Here is a 17875-nt window from a genome sequence, read left to right on the forward strand (position 1 = left end):
TGTGCATTTTTAACACATGGACTCAAGAGATGCTGCTGAAAATTCTCTTCCTAGCACAAGATTTTCTTAGTGTCCCTTCTGGACAGAATCTCAGTTTTCCCATCTGCATAAAATACAGCACTGGCTTGGGCAAGTGTTCTAGACAAATTTAATAAGCAGGATGGCTTTAGTGAGCGTTTTTGGATGACTTGACACCACTTAATGGTGACTAAGGATGAGTGGCTGACATAATGGGATATGATGTTTTGCCTTTATAAAACACCACTGCCCCCAGCCCACGAGGAATACATGAGGCCTGAGTAAACCACTGTTACCGTGTAGAAAATCTCCGCTATATTAGAGACAATCTCCAGCAGTGAGATAAATGTATTATTTATCAAAATTCTAGAAAACACACAACTTTCTTAGAAGGAAAGTTGGATCATTTGTTGGGATACAGAATTCTACACAGTGATTCTCCATTTGATGAACTTCCACATGGTTATGTTGTTAGATTCCCTATGTGCTGAAGGAGATGAGGAATATTTTAAGAATTTTATTTAAAACTATAGTAAATATTGTAAAATATGCTGCTGATTCACACTTCTTTCACATATAAACAAAACACCAAAAATGCTTTTAAACGCTTCACTTTTAAGTGTCTGCCTAAAAATTAAAATTCTCTTAGGTAAATATAGTACATAGCAGGAAACTCAAGAACTATGAAAATTTGTAAAAAGAAAAAAGTGACAGTTTGAAGAAAGATCCTACAGAAATTGTAGTTGTATAAGAAAATCAATTTTTTTCAGATTCATATGTAACAGTCAACATTTTGATGGAAAATACTCACTTTTAAGAGTTTTCTCTGTAAGCTCAAAAATGTGTTTTCAGAAACGAATCAAGCATTCCCTTGGGAATCACCACATTCATTATTTCTTTCCTCCCTGTGCCTTTTCGTCTTAGTAGAGTTGAAAGCATTTTGTGTCCCAGTCAGCTTGAGCCACTAGAACAAGATACCATAGACTGGATCGCTTAACCACCACACAGTTCTCTCTCCCAGTTCTGGAGGCTGGACGTCCGACATCAAGGTGCCAGCATGGTTGATTTTTGGTGAGGCCTCCTTTCCTGGCTGTGCATGGCCTTTCCTTTCTCACTATGTACTCAAACGCCTGCTCCCAGAGAGAGGGGGATCTCTCTCTCCTCTTCTCATAAGGGCACTAATCCCATCATGGGGGCCCTACCCTCACGACCTCATGTAAACTTAAACTCCCAAATGATTCACCTCCAAATACCATCGCAGTGGGATTAGGGCTTCAATATATGGATTTGGGGCGGGGCGGGGGGTACACAAACACTTGATAACATCTTGTCTAAGGTCACACAGTGATGCTGTATGAGCCTGCAGTCAATTGTACCCAACCAAAACCACAGCGAGAAATGTTTGAAAAAGGCACAAAATGTTCAATGATTTTGATAAACACTCACAAATGCATCATATATGAGTGCTACCGATTGAATGTTTGTGTCCCCTCAAATTCGTGTTGAAGACCTTAGCCCCCACTGTGATAGTATTAAGAAGTGGGGCCTCTGGGAGGTAATCAGGTTTAGATGTGGTCAGAAAGGTAGAGCCCCCAGGATGAGATTAGTGCCCTTATAAGAAGATGAAGAGACTGGAGCTCTCTCTCTCTCCACCATGTGAGGATATAGCAAGAAGGTGGCCATCTACAAGCTAGGAAGAGAGCTCGCGCCAGACACTGAATCTGCCAGCACCTTGATCTTGGACTCCCAGCCTCCAGAACTATGAGAGATAAATACTTGTTGTTTAAGCCACCCTGTCTAGGGTAGTCTGTTATAGCAGCCCAAGCTGACTAAGGTAGTGAGCCCTTCCAAATTTCAAAGGCCTCATGGGAGGGGGTGGAACTAAGAAAGGAATAAGCCCCTTGCTCGTGTGGCTCCATGCAACTCACTGAAGTGACCTTGTCAGCTTAGGACTCAGTGCAGGGGGCAAACGAGCGCAACACAGAATTAAGTCAAGAAACTAAAATGCAAAACAACCATAGCTGGAATTGTCTACATTCTTGGTCCAGTAAGTAATAAAGTGATGGGAAAGGAAAGAATTGGGACGCCAGACGTGCTGCAGCTGTCCCCTGCAGCTACTCTGCTCCTCCTCCATAGAATGGAATGGCTCCATTTGTTTTCCTTTCATTATTCATTGTTATGTTTGGGGTTTTTTTTAATGAAAGGGGGAAAGAAAATATTTTCCCCCTTTTCATGTGATACAGTGGTTTTGTTTTTTTTTCAGTGAATCGAGAACTATTTGCTTCCCATAAAAGATGCAGGTGAACCTTTCAAATGAAGTTCGAAAACACATGGGGACAGAATATTCATCAGTGGGGGACCCTCTTCCTCCAAATGGAGGACAAATTGGCAGCAACATACTGGCTGCAAATGTTCCCCGCTGCCTCATTAGCAATATAAGTGTGGTCTCCCCCCACTTTTTTTTTTGCTTGAGGAAGATTCGCCCTGAGCTAATATTTGTGCCAATCTGCCTCAATTTTGTATGGGGGTTGCCAACACCGTATGGCTGAGGATTGGCGTAGGTCCATGCCCAGGATTTGAACCCAGGCTGCCAAAGCGGAGTGCGCAGAACTTAACCACGACACTATGGGGCTGGTCTTAATATAAGTGTGTTTTGAAACAAATTTATCTGTGACTCTCATCCTAAAGGTTTGAGGCCTCACGTTAGGCTATAGTAAGATTTTTCTGGTACTTCGGGGAGCTAAATCCCCTTGGGCTGAACTCAGTTAGGACTCAAGCAGAACCACGCAACTGTAAGAATCCACAGTATTTCTTCCTCACAGATTTCATTATGTGGTCTCCTCAAATTGATCAGTGAAAAATCAGAATCTAGAAACATAATCACAATTCAGGGCATTACCATGCCTGTTATCTCATTATTTTTCTGGAAAAATACTATCAGTCCATTAAGCTGGATAATAGAAGAATTATTGTGGGTGCTATTTATTGGGCAGCTCCTATTGGTCAGGAGCTTTTCCCTCCTTATTCCTCACGACGCTTCGAATCTCGTTATTTCCATTTCATAGATAAGGAAGTTGGGATGGCCACGTGGAATCAGGATCCACTCCCAGGTCTCCAGGGATTTGGCACCCAGGCACCTTGCCACCGGGCCACACCTCCTTAAGGGTGTATGTCCAGTCCTACGTCCTCCCAGCGACCTTGCATAGTCATGCTTTTCGTGCACAATCTTTCTTATGTTTCTCACAGACAAAAAGTAACTCATATGTTAGAAATGGAAGATATTTTTTCCGGGATATTTCCATTTCATTTAATCAATGAGACCACACCAAAGGTGATGGGCAACTTCCTAAAAGAAGAGGTGGGACTTAAGTGTCTATTGCAATGTATTAAAATCAACTTGATATTTTGTCAGAGAGGGGGCAATAGGTGGGGAGGGGTTAGTTACTTGAGAACTGCTTTTTATCAACTTTTGCTTTGTAAATTATTGTCAACATATTTTCCTTTTGACATGCAGTCAATTTAGTCTTTTAATATGAAAAATCCTAGTAAATTTTTTTCTTTGCTCCTTCCTCTTTTTTTCTTTTTTCTTTTTTTTTAAGATTGACACCTGAGCTAACATCTGTTGCCAATCTTTTCTTCTTCCTCCCCCTCCCCCTCCTCCTCCTCCTCCTCCTCCTTTTTCTTCTTCTTCTCCCCAAAGCCCCCCCGGTGCGTAGCTGTACATTCTAGTTGTAAGTGCCTCTGGTTGTGCTATGTGGGACGCCACCTCAGCATGGCCTGATGAGTGGTGCCATGTCCACACCCAGGATCTGAACTGGCAAAACCCTGGGCCGCCGAAGTGGAGCACACGAGCTGAACCACTTGGCCACGGGGCCAGCCCCCCGCTCCTTCCTCCTAATCCAAAATGTTACTATTATAAATATATTTTAAAACAAATTTTAAACATTATATTTAAAACAAAGACATTTTTGTTTTATAAAAGGGCAGAAATTTGAATAGAAATCAGAAGACTCCATTCTCTATAATCACATAAGTTCAGTTTTCTTTGTTGAAAATGACTATTTCAGAATGATTATAATGGTGTTAATATGTGAGTACAAAACCTCTTAGGAAAGTAACAATGTTGGTTGTTTACTTTAAATTTTATTAATGTAAGAAGAGAATACTTGATGGCTATTATTGGATGCCTGAGTTCACTTCCCTTAGGAAAGAAGGGAGAGAAACAGAGGATGTAATTAGGGTGGAACACAATGAGGGTTGGAGAGGGTGGAAGGACACAATGACACTTCCCTCCCAGGCCAGCCCTAAGAGCCAGCAGGGACTGTGGACAAGGCAGCAGTTCAACCCTGCACACATCAGTAGTTGTGCACTTGAGTTTCCTCATCTCTAAGACCACAGGGCTTGGCCAGCCAGCCTCCAAAGACCTTTCCAGAGCTTTGTCAGTCTGTGATTTTGAAACAGAACTTGATTCCATTTGAGAAGATTAACAATCAGAAACGAGGAATGTCAGCAGCAATGGCTGGCTCTTTACCTGTCCTACACCACACAGATGTGTTGCTGGGGTACACCACACAGCCTTACCACTCTAGCTCAAGAAATAACATATGCCAGCAATAGTACTCACACATGACAGTAGGAAAGTTGTCACAGATTCACAAATTATTTTAACCACTTTAGAAAAACGCCTATCTTTGTTCAATATTCAATCTGTCATATCAAACCCACCAGAATTATCTTGCTGGCCGTCTTAAAAAACTTACCATTATATTATTGAATAAATAAAGAACTTATAACTAGTTTATTTGCAAAAAGATTATTTTAAAATGTTTTTCTTCTCTTACATCATATAATTAACCTAGTGTCATGGATGAAAAGGAATGCTGCTAGTTAAGGCAATAGAATTACGAGGTGCTGAATGGTAAGTAGTACCTATTTGATAAGAGGAGTATCTTCTGTTCACTCCTATATGGCTTTTCTCTTGTCACGTGTCAAGGAGTAGGAACCAAAGCCCTAAGTACAATAGTCCTTATTTATACTTGCTCCTCAACATTCATTGAGTGTACATTATGTGCCAGCTTCATGCTAAAGGCTAAAGGGTAGCGACAGAATGATGAGCAAGACACATTCTGGTCCTCTGTTGACTTATAGGGACTGAGGGGAAATGAGACTGGCACCAGGAGGACCAAGAGCCCAGAGGAGGAAAACAAGATCTGAATTAGGGTGATAGTGAGCAGGGAGAAGAGGTGAAACATTTGAAAGATATTTAGGAGGTAGAATCAACAGGACTTTAGTAACAGTTAGTATGTGGAACAAGAGAGGAGCCTGGAAGATGCAAAGGGATTTCTTGACCATGAGAAACAAGACACAGTGACTGGATTTAATGTGTGAGTCCAGTTCTTGTCACTTAGGGTAAATATTCAGTTTCAAATCTCATCGTTAATAAAAAGCCATTGTAAGAACATAATAGAAGAAATCAGATGACTTCTGCCTGAGATTCTGACCAATGGGGTACTGAAACTTGCCACTGGACACTCCATGGCTTAAGCTGGTCATTTATTAAATATAAATGATGTCTTCTTTTGAGTTCATAATAAACTCAAGTGCTGAAGGCCATGGGCTATAAAACAGTTTTAATCTAGACTATGTTTATTTAACAACTTGTCTCTTCTTTTCTTCTACTGAATCTCCCACGGCACAGATTGCCCATGAAGGACCTGTAAATAGCCAAGCCAAATGGATTGTTTTCAATCCACATCTTCCTTGACCTCTCTACAGCCTTTGAAACTTTTGACCACTTTCTCCATGAAATCCTCTCCCCTCTGACTTCCATGCACCAGTCACTTTGGTTCTCTTCCTTTCCATGGCTTCTCCCCCTCAGTCTCCTCTGAAGGCTCCTTTGCTCTGCTCAACCCTTAAAGACTGGTGACCTCACTTACCACTTTGGGGCTGATGCCTCTCACCTCCATATCTGTAGCCCAGTCTTCTCTCCTTCCCTAATGAGCTCTACATCTATTCTTCTGGATGTCCCTCAGACACATCAAACTCAAGACGGTCATCATGAAGCTGGTCATCTCCTTGTCCTCAACACCTGCTCTTCTTCCTGTATCTTCAGCTCATTTGCCAGCACTCATGACACTCAGGACAAACTTGAGACTTGGAGTCATCCTTGACTCCTTGCACCTGAGTTGATCACTATATCCTGACAATGCTACCTCTTAAATATTTCTCCACTGTGTCCCCTTTCTCTGTGCCAACTGTGATGATCCTGGTTCAGCCCCTCCATTTTCTCTTACTCAGACTCCTTTGCTCCCAGCCTTGTCTTTCTTAAGAAATGTCCTCCAAGCAAGCTCTAGAATGAGCTCTTTAATATTCAAATCTGCTCTTATTTCTCTCCTGCTTTAAATTCTTCTGCGGCTCCCCTTCACACTAAGGGTACAGCCAAGCTCCTCTGCATGGCACCCATGTGTATTCAGCTCCTCCCCAAGAATGTGTGAGTTCCTCGAGAACAGGGACTATCTGAGGTGAGCAGGAGAGGTGGGACTGGGAGTTTGGGAGTTAGAAGAGCAGCAGAGTAGCTGCTGAGGATGTTATTTTTAGTCTTCCTAGCCATAGCTAAAATCTTACCTAAACCCTACAGCAGGAGTATTTCAAGTTTAAAAACAATTCACATGTTGTAGGGGAATTTACTATGGTCATGGAATCCAAGAAGAATCTCCAGGAAGGAATACAGAGAGAAAGTAAATTTGAATTTCCATACCAACGAGCAGTGGTTTATTGAAGAATTGTTTTCAGCATTATTTTTGACATATGGAGAACCAGATGTGCCCAGGTACTTTTGAAGTGAGACAGTTTGAGGTGTAATTGTTTCCTTTATCACCTACCATTTGAGCAGCCTTGAGTAAATCAATATTGAGCCTCTCTGAGCCCAAGGTTCCTCCTTTACAAAATGGAGATAACGCCTACCTCACATGTTGCAAAATGAAGTGACATAATTACTATTAAGAGCCTTCAACTGGGCACGGCCCTTGACAGGTGCTCATGAAAAGTTGCTACTTTCCCCTCACTTCTAATCGAATTTAAATTCTTGACTCTTCATCAAAGATTTCAGAAAGTGCCCTTTAACTTTCTGTTAATTTTTGAAAAGCCCCCAAGCAAAACCAGACAAAACAAACAGCAAACGACCAAAAGAAAGATTCAACAGAGAGATTTCCCACTTCCTTAGCCAGCCCCTGCCCACAAAAGTAATGGTTCTTCCTGACTGTTTTATGCTTATTCCAGATATTTTATTATACATATATTTCTTTTTTATATCTCTCTGCCATCCCCCTCCACCAGTATCACCAATTTTGTTCTTTCTGGTGATTCCTCTTAAATCCTGAAGTGGGAGCATGATTCTGCTACTTGAGTCATCCTTCACTGGGTTCCTGGGACATAAAAAAGGCAAAATTAAATGTCAGAAGTGACACTCTATTTTCTTTGATAAATTGTAGAAATAAACACTACTTTATTTTTTTTTTCTTCCTAGGGTCAAAAGAATGGACGATAAGTTTGAAGCAATGTTCCTCTTAAATTGTTTATATTTGTGGCCATTATTTTGAAACATTTGCAAAAAAATTTTGATCTTTAAACTTTTTCCCTTGGTGTTCTTATAAAATAAAAATTGAAATGATCATACATTTTGGCCTGTTTTGATTGTTAACTTTGTGTTTTCTGATTTATATGTTATGATGTAAAAACTGGAAGTATGTCACTGTAGTTATAGAATTTTAAAATCTGAAATATAAATTGGCAGTGAGTGACTGTTTTGTTTAAATTCCTCTTGTTCCCTGTGCAGTGTTTCATTAAGCTCTAATTTCATATTACCCCAATTAAGGACATGTTTTCTCAGCCTTTCTTCATTGCCATTACCAAAGTGACTCAATCTTCAAGGCATAATTAAAACGTTGAATTCTGACCACAGTGAGAAGGGTCTCCTGCAGGGAGAGTGTGGCCCTCCCTCCTGGCCTCTCTGAAGCTTGCCTTTGGCACTCATGACAAACAGTTGAATAGTTAGAAAGACTTTAGGCTAACTTTTCATCAAATGTCCCAAGATCTATACGCCCCTGACAGCTCAACGATTCCCAGACCCTCTAAGAGAATTCAATGATAGTATACATGTAAAGCTCATAGCAGAAAGTCTAACATACCTTGAGCACTCAAAAAGAATGCCTCGTGTTATTGATTCATTCAACACGTTTATTAGACGCTTTTGACTATAAGTCTACATAAAGTCCATCCTTTTGAGAAAGGAGAAGTACAGAATAAAAATTTTGGACATACCACTTTAGACGTAGCAGTGTTAAATACCTTAATTTTACAAACATATGATATTCAGAGAGGCTAAATGACATGTTCAAGGACACACAGCACAATGGTTGGTGTCTGGAAGTCCTGTAGGTGCCTCTCAATCCTCAGCTCCTCAATCAACACATGTTTATGTGTCACTTAATGCAGCAATAAGATGTCTATTCCTGGACCTGACGATTACATGAGCAGGGACTTTAAATTTATCAGTATACTGTCTGAATTAATTTTAATATTATTTGAGCATGCCCACCCAGGATTAGGCACTCTGGCCATTTATTTACTTACTTACATTTGCTTTCTTCTTTATATCCCACTCTGTTCTGAAAGGATTTAAGGTGGCTGTTGGGCATTCTTTCAAGAGTTGAGTTCCGGTCGCTGTGGCACCAGATGCAGGACCAGTGAGGTCCAGCACAGTGTTGCTCCCCGGAACTTAAGCAAGAGGCTCTCGGCAAAACATGCACAATTCTGAGGATCCCAAACGAATGTGTTACATGAAGAGTGCAATGCCAAGTGCTTCGGGTTAACTGGAATCCCACGTATAATGCGTTAAAAAGTATGCTTAGATAGCAAGAAACATGTGGGTTATTTCTTGCCCTCGCGCTCACAAAGAAACGAGCAGACATTTTGCTATGCCCTTGCCTGGGAGGACTAAATGGTTAAGGTTCTCCATCATGAGTCAAAAAATTCTGCTTTACAGACCGGAAGGAATAAGCCACCTTTGCTTTAAACAGGCGGTTTCCAGTTTTGTGTGGCTGCTGATATTACTGGACTAGTGACAGAGGCCAAGGCAGGAAAATAGGCTGCGTTACTAATAACTCTTTGAATGTGGACACATCAGCTTGTGGGAAGGAAACTATTTAAAATGGGGCTTAGGGAAAGGGAAAAAAAATCCCCTTTCCCCATATGAGATTCTTCCACGGTGCTGTCATGCAATCTTGAAAACCTCCATAGAACAGTAGATCACTCTCATTGGATATATGCAAATTATCTGAGACTCAGTGGTTTCCTGCCAGGGAAAAACTTATAATAACAGAGCAAGAATGCAATCCGAGCCGTTGCTCTCTGAAACCCCTGAAAGAACAGAGTCGTTCTTGACAGGGCAATTTCAGCCCTTGACATTCCAGGAAATAGCTTAATAATGTCATTTAGGCTGGGGTTGTAACCAATCCTGAGACATGGAGACACAGATGCAGTATGTAAGTCTTAAAATATCAGTTCAGGGGCCATTCTTCATTTTCACACAGAGTTTAACAACAAAAACCACCAGCACAACAAAAACCAAGCAAGGCATCCTAATTAAATTTAACATTATCCCCACTAATTAAACCCAATAGAGGAAAAGGAAGGGCTCTGCCAAGAAATTACAGACGTATCCTGAAGACCATTTCCTTCCCCTTTAGTTTCCTTGGTACTGGGTCCATGCCACATCCAGGATGTGACACCCAAACAAAACTGTGTTTTGATCATTAATATACATGCAGCAGTTAACCCCATCCCCGAGCCTCAAAGGCCTTTGTGTGACACACTGGCCTTTACATTTCAATGTGTTTCATTTTCTCTGGGTGCAGTACAGCTGAAAAAGGTTATAGGACTCAGGTTAAAAGTCAGGAAATGGATCAGAGCCCCACACTATGACATCATTTTCTTGCAATGCAATGAAGCAATGACATTTCCTGCAGGAAAAATGATTAGAGCTGACAGGCAGCCCCAGTCAGCTGCAGTGTTTGCAGTGGAAGGTGTCAGGCCTGCCGCCCTCCGTCTCCTGCCTCCCTCCCTTCTCTTCCTTGGCTGGGGATTCTCAGAGGTCAGAGAGAGAGAGAGCCAGGTCACTTCCATCTTGTGACAGTCCTAACATATTTAAAATCAAGGTGTGCTAGAACTTAGTGGAATGTTTTTAATTGGTAAAGCAGTTAACACTTTAAGACCAGAAAATGTAATTTTGCATTTACAAATAGTTTGCAGATTTATTTTTAAAGTGACATGTAGGCAGAGCCACCAGGGATGATTATGCAGGTTGGCCAAAGAGAAGAGCAGGGATTAAAATGTGGCTCACCCTCTGACTGCCAATCCATGCTTGCTGACGCAGGGCTGTACCTGCCTTATTTGGATTTACGCAGAAGTCTTACGACCAGTGATGGGTGCTCTTGTAATGGGACGTAGGTTTAAGTTGAATGATGAACCAGTCTTCTGCTTTCAATCCTGGGTGTCCCTGTAACTGTGTAGCCTGTTTTGGGGGTACCTCCAAAAGCGTAAATTTGAAGACCTGCCTGATTGTGAGTTTGGGGCCAAATGAGGCTCCTGGCATGGTCACCCCAGGACATAGGGAGCCTGTTTAGGATTTACAAAGAGGTGCTGCCAATGAGCCAACACAGGCTGTGTGAGGTTCATGGCTTGGTGAGTAGGAGCTCTGGGCTAAGGTTCAGCCTGCCCAGGTGCTTTGGGATGCAAATTATTTAACTATAGTGGCAGTATTAGACCTTCATATGGTGAATCCTGATCTGGACGCCGCTGCAGGCGGATCTGGCTCAGCCCTTAAGACCAATTTAGAGACCTGAATCAAGGCAAGATGAGTTTAAGGGCTCAGGCCAAAACACTGGGACTCCACATCAAACCACCCTTGCTTCTCCATCTGTGGCTTTGTGACTGGGTTCTTGCCTCATACCTGGGTACTGGTGGCTAGGTGCCTGGTGACGGCTGCCTGGGACTAAGTGTCTGTTCCCTTGCGTTACCATTACCATGCCCCATCTGGAGACCTCAGGTCTGCCCCATAAACCACAGAGTGAGGAGTCCAGGGTTAGAACTTTCCGTCATTTTTCTTCTACTTGTCTTCCTGCTTTGATCCTCCTAGGAGTGAGCAGAATCCACAGTCTGGAATCTGCAATGACTGCAGATATGACGGAAGAAAGCGGCTTCCTGATGCTTCTTTTGTCCATTTCAAAACAAAATTCATACTAGGTCACTTTTCCATCAGTGGAGGAGAGTGAGCAGGAGTGAGATGTTTCTACTACAAAAAAGTCAAACCATTATGACTTCAGATATGTGAAATCCTAGTGTCCATGATGGATTTATACACAGAAGCAATGTTTCTAGATAGTGTGCTCGGTTCGCCAGACAGACTTAAGCTTTCTACGGCAGTTGAGTGGATAGGTGTGGCGGAAGCTCCCGGGCACAGTTTAGCCAGCATTCACAAATCAGGAGCGCTCCTGTCAATCATGGCACAGTAACTGGATGGGCCTTGCGGTGACAAATATGCTATCCCTGGAAAAATTAGCAAATATCTGAAGGGCTTTATCCATTTCTCCAGGATGAGTCAAAACACAAGCAGAGTTGTCACACCTCTCCTTCATGGTCCTGTGGGTGGGTGTTGTCTCAAATGTGTGGGTCTTCATGAGTGAGTCACTGTTTCCCAGGTCTGTCAAAAGTTTCAGTGGTTACAGGTCTAGGAAGCATAACAAGCCCAGAAAGAAGTATAGAACTTTAAATTATGGGCAAGAATGTAAAATGTCTGAAATTTTATTTCGGGGTTTCATTACTCTGCCAATTTTGCATTCTTATACTATCTAATCACTCCCTTTTAAGGACTGAAAAGGAATTTATTTTACATTTGGTATATTTGTATAGTCACAAGTTCCGGAGCCTGTATTTTTCACCATTTGAGTAAACTTTCCTCTTGCCCATACATGTTGAAAGTGTCATTTCACTTAAATACACAGATCAGACTTGTTTAAGACTCTACCCTTTCACCTCGCTCTAGGCGAGGAGAAAGATCAAAGCTGCCTGTATTTTTAGGGATGACCCCTTCTTTGTTCCGAACACTTCTCACATCTCCTGTTTGTAGAAGCTTCTGCAAAGACTGAATTGTTTTTCTATTCTGTAAATCTACTTCTCATAAACAAGGCCCTCATGGCCCATTTGGCTGGGAAGAGGGAGTTTACCCATGTGGATAGATTCTTTACTTTATGATGCTTTTTTAAAATCATGATATTAAAACATATTTTTAGTAGAAAGAATTGTCAGAATTAGATTTTTTAAAACGACGTTTGTAATTATATGATATAAGACTGATATGCAACAACTAAAAAACTCATCAGTTACCAATTCTGCCATGAAATAACCAAATGACTGAAAGTTTTTATGTATTTTCTTTTTACTTTAAAGTGACCCTAATTCATTTATTAACTCATTAATTCTTTTTGGATGAAGTAGAATATAAAATAAATGATGATATTATTTCACTTAATTTATTTATTATTGATTAAGAATATGCAGAGTGCTCGCCAGGGGACAAGATGCAATGAACTGGGAAATGAAATCTCCTATCCACAAAACAGAGATGACACAGAAATAAACACCACGAGGAAGTCTGAACGGGTTCAATACCTACCAGCCTGAGGACTGAAAAGCAAGTCATTTCACCTTTTTGGGTGTTAATTTTCTCATCTATAAAATGAAGGAGGCAAAATGAGTTGTAAGGTCCATTTAGCTCTAAAATTCTGGGACTAAAAGAAATACATGCCAGCGTTAAAAGCAAATGTAAAGTGCACAAACCCTCACATGCTTTGTTTGGCAAATATCCCGGGGAAAATAAGCTCAAATTTGAATTATGACCACAGATAGGGAGATGGCCACTATTACAGATACAGCAAACAACAGGAGGAAAAATCTGGAGTTTGGCCGTAAATTGGAGAAAATATCTAAGTGGAATGGACAGACTTGGCGGGAGGGAGTCAGAGCAGAGAGCTGTAAAGCAGGATTGGGCTGAGTGCACTGCAAGGCTCAGATCAATCAATCAACACGGATTTTATTCTACTCAGGTTACTTTAAGGATTCTTAAAGGGACGCCTGAGATAACACGGCCAAGGATTATAAGCCATGCTAAGTATAGTAGACTGCAAAAATATCCTAGCATCCAGCTCTATAAGACTCGTGGAGGAAGGGCGTCTGTAAGCAGAGAGGGCTTAGAAAATATTTTAAGAATGCTCTGAGGTTCAGCTTCAAAGAGTGGGTCCTGGCTGAGGATTGTGAAGAAACAGCAGCTATAGACAGCCAGAGGATGATAACCCAAATAGAGTTATTCTCTTTAAGCAGAGAATTGGACAACGACCACTTGGGAGGGGTGGTTACCAAACTGTTGCAAAGAATCACTTGGGCTGTAAACCAAGAAAGAATCTTCACGTGTCTTCAAGACACAAATGACATTTTGGTGTAGTAGAAAGATTTCCCACGCGACTTCTTTCTCAGAGACAGAAAAGTACATGAGACCCTGGAAGGCTATGTTTTCTTCCACAACAAGAACTGGGTGAAGCCCACGCATTGCCCTTTTTGCCTTGCTTGCAAGGAAGCTGAAAATAGAATTTAGATTCAATTTCAGGACTTACATTTAAATATCTAACCCTCTTTTTTTAAATGTTTAACTTCTCATTTGATCTTTTGCTCTTCATAATTTTGCTGTATTACTATCCTTCATTCATTCATTCATTCATTTCACATATTCTTTATTAAGCATTTACTATGTGCCAGGCAGGCCCATCCAGTCTTTTGGAGGGCAGGTAGAATGTGGCTCTGGCCTGGCAGACGCGAGACTCTGTCTCTGGCTTTGCTGTGTTTAGGTCTAAGGCTTGATGTTTATATTTGGGATACAGTTCAAGCATTTTCCAGATGAACAAGGGTTCTGGGGCATATAGCTGGTTTTCCTAATAACTCATCGCAACCTCATCTCGTTTAAGAGTGGATTATTCCCCTGGGGGTCTTTGATCCTACAGCTGCAGACATTCTGGCACCAGGGAGACTTAGAAGTCAAGGCTCCAGGATGCAGAGAGGTCAGTGAAATCAGGGGACATCTCAGCAACTGCCGAGAACCCATGGGGGTGAGCACTATGGCTTCCAGGATGGATGGATGATGTCACTTGTGGTATAAATAAGTGTGCGCTTGCTAAGCTCTGACTGGGATCCAACAGGTGTGTTTCAGAACGGTGCCGTTCGGAAGAGACTCTCTGAGGAAAGACAGTCAATAAGCTTTGTGCTTCCTTTAATTGATGAAGCCTCCTTTTTTATGTCGGGCTCTCAAAAACTGAGCATCGTGGGGTGCGAAGGCAAGAGTATAAACTTGAACCTCAGTTCCCTCATCTATAGAATAAATGAACTGGACTCACTAGTCTTCTAGCCCCTTCTAGCTCTAATCATCTGTCATTTTATGACTATCAATTCTGCTCCCAGCCTTTTGGCTCCACCTCTCCGCACAGATTGTCATCATTAGCATCCTCTGCAAAAATATCAAAAAACAACATGCAAATAGGTACATTGGGAACCCCTGAATAATGGCAACACTGAAGGACAAGAGTGAGACGTACTTAAGGATTGCTGAGTTGTAGCAAAGACTTGCTAAATGTGGTTACTTTTCAGGATAGATCATTGTCTTCATGATATATCTAAATCCATGGCAAACTGTATTCACACAGAGTTTTAATATGTATGTATATATATGCACCCATATTCACATATTGCTTAGCACAGTGATGTGTATATAATAAATGTGAAAACAATCTGGACAATTTTTGAACTTAGAAAGTAGTTTATAAGCATTTTTACTTCATATCAGTTATTTATATATAAAGCAAATATCTGAGAGTATAAAAGACACAAATACAGGACAGACACAATTCCTGCCCCAAAGAATTATAATTTAGTGAAAGTGCTTCAAAATGTAACCGGGGGTTGGCCCCGTGACCAAGTGGTTAAGTTTGCGTGCTCCACTTGGCGGCCCAGGGTTTCACCGGTTCGAATCCTAGGCATGGACATGGCACCACTGATCGGGCCATGCTGTGGCGGCATCCCACATGCCACAACAAGAAGGACCCACAACTAAAACACACAACTATGTACCGGGGGGCTTTGGGGAGAAATAAAGAAAAATAAAATCTTTAAACTGAAAAAAAAAATACATAACCAGCATTGTGTGCAAAACATTTTTATAGGTTCAGTGATGTTTAAAATACGTGCATAGGAAAGCTACAAGGTTATTTACAGTGAAATATCAGTATTGGGTACTACCCACTGTGCTAAATGCTGAGTGTACGGAAAAGGTAGCAAAGGTCCCTGCACTTTATAGCCCTATATTCTGATCCAAATGATACATATTCATTCATTCATTCATTCATTCATTCTGCAAACAACTATTGAATGCTTACTATGGGAAAGCACTGTCTGTGATAGGCACTCTTGGCAGCAGAAGCATGATTTCTTAATGGTCCTGTCTTCAAGGATCTTAAAATTTAGTGGGAGTGAGGAAACAGCTAACAAAGCAGAATGGAAAAGAAGTATTAGTAAACTGCCCCAGAGAGCACTGCAAGGCAAGAGTAATTATGCCCAGGGATTGTGAAAGGCTTCATCATAGAAGTGGCCCCTCAGCAAGTCTTGGGAAGATGAAAAGATTTTAATGGTGGAAACCAAGAGGAAAGTCATCACAGAAAGAGAGGTCAGTGAGAACAGCAGCACAGAGGCATGCCTGCTCTCGGAATAGCAAGTAGACTGGTGTGGCTGGAGCATGGAATCCAAAAGGGGCAGGGGGCAATGAGGCCAGGAAGTTAGCGTGGAGCCAGCACATGGAGGGCCTCCAATACTGTGTTAAACCTACTTACTCTATTCAGCGAGCAGTAGAGAGCGAGTAGAAGTTGTAAGGACAAGAACAAATAGGAGGCTGGGTACGTATTCAATATCGAACATGTAACTTCTCAAATGAATGACTGTTAAGGAGCAATCAAGTCGAGTAGAAAGAGAGTCTTCTAAATTAGGAGACTTAGGAGCGACAGGGCAACAAGAGAAAGTCTTGTGTGGGATGTATTGCCACCCTTCACCCAGCCGACTCTAACACATTCTTTAGATCTCAAAGTGAACATTCCTTCCTCACGGGAGCCTCTCTGCACCTTGACTGAATGAGGTCTCTTTGCTGCGGAACTGAGGAGATCCTTGTCCCTTTCTTCAAAGCACTGAGCGGAGTTTGTAATTATCTACCTACCTGCATTTGATCACTGTGTGTGTCCTTCATTGGACTCTAAGCGCCACACGGCCAGGGATCATGTTCCTGTTTTGCCCTTCAGTTTTACTATAGGCTACCCAATATGTCTGACCCAGAGTAGGGACTAAAATACTTGATGAAAGAAAGGAAAAAAGACGGAAGGACAGAAGGCAGGAAAGAAAGAGAGAAAGAGAGAGAGAGAGAGGAAGGGAGGAAGTGAGGAATGGACGAAGGGAGAAAGGAAGAAAGGAAAGGAGGGAGGGAGGAAGGAAGGAAGAAAGGAAAGAAGGAAAAAAGGAAGGGAGGAAGGAAGAAAGAAAGGAAGGAAGGAGGAAAGAAAGGAAGAAAAGAAGAGAGAAGGGAAGATAGGAAGAGAGAAAGAAAGAAAGATGGAAATGGACACACAGGTGGAGAAAAATAATGAGAAATAATCTTTGGGACCTTATAAGTAGGTGTGGTGGTTTAAAAACGCGTCTACAAAATTCTTTGACATTGCTCTCATCAAAAGGTGGGATCTATATCATTTCCCTTGAATCTGGGCAGCCTTGTGATGAACAGCACCCAGCGAAGATGATGGTGTGTAACTTCCAAGGCTAGGTTGGAACCACTTCGTTCTCCTGGTACGCTGGCTCTGGGAGCAGCCATCTCTCAGGCAAGAAGTTTGACCACCTTGAGACCACCATGCTGGAGAAGCCACCATCCTGGACAAGTCAGGTGCATGTGTCCCAGACAATGGACTGACCTCATCTCTTGCCAAGAAATGTGAGTGAAGTTGTCTTGAACCCTCCAGACCATCTCATCCACCAGCTGAGCACCTTTGAGAGACCTTAGTAATTACCCCAAGGAACAAAAGAATTGTCCAGCTGAGCCCTGCCCGAATATCTAACCCACAGAATCCATTTACACCCTAAAATGGTGGTTGTTTTATCTTGGTAAATTTGGGATAATTTGTTACATAGCAATAGTAACTGGGACATCAACCAAAGTCTCAATAGAATCCAGCCCAATAACCCCCATAAAGGCTGAGGAAGCTGAGATCCAGAGAGATCAGCTACTTTAGCCATGGTTATAAATTGGTAGCAGTAAAGCAAGGCCCAGGAAGCAGTCTTCTGACACCCAGGCCATTGCCTTTTTCTTTCTAACATATGATAATGCATTAAGAACATTTCTGTATAATTATATGCAGGGTCCAAAGAACAACTCTTTGACATGCCACGATTTTATCCCCATTGATGCTTTATTCCCAGTGATAATTAAATGGATTAGTCAAACTCCTTGACACATAAACAAAAAGTGAACGGTGGCCTTACATGTGTGGAGCTTACAAATGCTGTAGATAATTTGGACATTTGAATGAACTACCTCCCAATTAGAGGAAGAAGCATGCTCAAGTGTACAAAACACACTAACATTTCTCCTTAAGTTTGTGGCTTTCAAATTCTTAGCTGACTAGGTTTGCAAGGCTGTCAGTTCCAAATTTGCTGAAAGATCTTTTCT

At 41.7% G+C, this 17875-nt stretch overlaps 1 long non-coding RNA gene across 1 annotated transcript; it reads left to right on the forward strand.

The window, feature by feature from the left end:
* The first annotated feature begins 6695 nt into the window (after window positions 1-6695).
* On the forward strand, window positions 6696-7694 carry LOC139076991 (uncharacterized). Its single transcript, XR_011529079.1, has 2 exons — window positions 6696-6847; window positions 7544-7694. It is a non-coding gene; the product is annotated as an uncharacterized lncRNA (long non-coding RNA).
* The last annotated feature ends 10181 nt before the right edge of the window (window positions 7695-17875 follow it).

The sequence above is a fragment of the Equus przewalskii genome, chromosome 18 (genome assembly GCF_037783145.1).
Source record: "Equus przewalskii isolate Varuska chromosome 18, EquPr2, whole genome shotgun sequence".
In the NCBI taxonomy this organism is placed as follows: Eukaryota; Metazoa; Chordata; class Mammalia; order Perissodactyla; family Equidae; genus Equus; species Equus przewalskii.